The 2,198-nt window shown below is 40.3% G+C and overlaps 1 non-coding gene across 1 annotated transcript; it reads right to left on the bottom strand.

Moving 5' to 3' along the window:
* Positions 1-1,735: 1,735 nt before the first annotated feature.
* Positions 1,736-1,839, bottom strand: LOC148999179 (small nucleolar RNA R71). Its single transcript, XR_016171003.1, has one exon. It is a non-coding gene; the product is annotated as a small nucleolar RNA R71 (small nucleolar RNA).
* Between the last annotated feature and the right edge of the window lie 359 nt (positions 1,840-2,198).

The raw sequence follows: 2,198 nt of genomic DNA, 5'->3' as shown, positions 1-2,198 counted from the left end.
ATGGAGAGTTTATGATCAGACCGGGTACATACTTGGTCCGACCCTCGACCTCGGTCGAGACGGAGAAAACCGAATCGCTCCCGAGCGAACCGGATCCGGAAGATGGCTTGCTGAAGAAGAAAGCTTATTCGGCTACAAGCGTGCCCTAATCTTACTTATGGATTAGGGTAATCACCCTGATGATGGCAGACTCAAACTGACGGCTACGGATAATCATTATCAAAGGGATAACTATCGCATAACCTAACGGTTATCTCAGGAGTCCTCTACTAGCCCAAACTAGTAGAAGTCTATCGCTCAACGGATCTCACTGATGAAATCCAACGACTACCCGAAGAAGGCTCAAGTGCATCCAACGAAGGAGATTCGAAGGTACACTCTATATAAACCTCACTACCATACAAGGTGAGGGACGGATCAATCGATCAAAAAGAATACTATCTGAGACTCAGGTTCAGATACATACTAATAGACTTAGACTATCAGCGATCTGCTATCTAGATCACCTTTCCCGTTTCTTCATTCATTAGCTCTGTGCTTCTAGCAGAGCCGTTTGTGATTAAGTTCATCAACTGACTTAGCCTTCGGAGGTGGACTCCCGACCCCAGCGGTCGGGCCACATCTGACGCTTTCGTTTTGCAGGACATCACGTGGAGATCCAAGGGCTGAGCAGATTTTGGATGCATCAATTAGTTAGTAGATTTAGTTTAAATTTAGTTTTGTTAAATTCAATCTTAGTGACTTAGCCTTTCAGTTCCCCATAGTTCGACCCCCTACTTTCTGCTTGGTAGATTAATATAAGATTTTATTTTTGATTGGTTAGCGACACGATCAAATTTTGGCGCCGTTGCCGGGGAACCAAAGCACGGTTGCTAGGATTGATTTTTGTCAATTAGGCATAATTTTTAGAGTAATTTTAGTGTTTTTAATTTTTTATTTTTCTTTGCTTATTTAACTAATCTCTTTTTCTTTTGTTTTGTAGGTAACTGCAAGAGTAGCGATTTGATAATTAGTTTAGGTTGTTATCTTTTCTTTCTTAGATATAATTGTATTTAGGACTTTTCAATTGTAATATTTGCATTAGATTGGGTTGTTTAGGTTAATTTTTAAAAATCCCCATCCCTCAGATCCCACATGTGTAACTTTTGTTCGAAAGATCACGTGGATTGCGCTTTAGGTATGTCCTAAACTCTCCATTTTGCTATAGTTATTTTCTTTTAAGTTTCCTTATTTAGCTTATTCTTTTTTTTATTCTTCTGTGTGTATGCATGGTCGTCCGTCCCTAAACCCTGAGTTGACTCCACTTGACTTAAAGTTAGAAGAGACATTGGCCAACCTTAGCAGGCAAAAAACCATGGCAAACTATGAGCCTCCAATGAGGCCCTTGAGTGAGCATTTCATTCCTACGCTATATACTCCGGTTTCTTGTATTAAGTTGCCTAACATAGAGGCGGCTCAATATGAGATCAAATCTAGTGTGATTCAAATGCTACCATCTTTTTATGGACTTGCCAATGAAGAGCCCTATCAGCACTTAGATGAGTTTTTAGAGGTGTCCTCCACGATTAAAATTCAAAACCTCTCAGTTGATGCTTTAATGTTATTGCTTTTCCCATTCTCCCTTAAAGATAAAGCTAAGCATTGGCTTCATTTTTTGGATAATGTTAAAATTTCCACTTGGGTAGAAATGCAACAGGAGTTCCTTAAAAAGTTCTTCCCCATTGGCCGTACCAATAGCATTAGGAGAGCGATAACGAGTTTCTCCCAACAAGGAGAACAATTTCATGAGGCTTGGGAAAGACTAAAAGAATTACTTAGATAGTGCCCCCACCATGCTATTCCTAAATGGCAATTAGTTCAATGCTTTTATGATGGCCTTAGAGACCGACATAGGCAAATGGTTGATTCTTCTTGTGGTGGGACTTTCATGCACAAGAATGAGAAAGAGGCATGGGAATTCTTTGAGACCCTTAGTGAAAATTCCCAATACCATGCTTCAGCAACTAGGACGGAGATTCCACCCATTGGGCATCCAACGAGGAGCGGTCTCTATGAGATCAATCCTACTGTTGAAATGAACACTAAGGTTGACTTGCTATCAAAGAAATTGGACCATCTCTTATCATTAGGACAACAAACCCCATATCCACCTCCATTTAATATGCACAAAAATGCCTATAGGAATGAGCAACAACCCT

This window comes from Hakea prostrata, unplaced genomic scaffold, assembly GCF_041222555.1.
Source record: "Hakea prostrata isolate BN-2017 unplaced genomic scaffold, UWA_Hpros_2 contig_28, whole genome shotgun sequence".
NCBI lineage: Eukaryota > Viridiplantae > Streptophyta > Magnoliopsida > Proteales > Proteaceae > Hakea > Hakea prostrata.
This window is presented reverse-complemented; position numbering and strand designations above follow the sequence as displayed.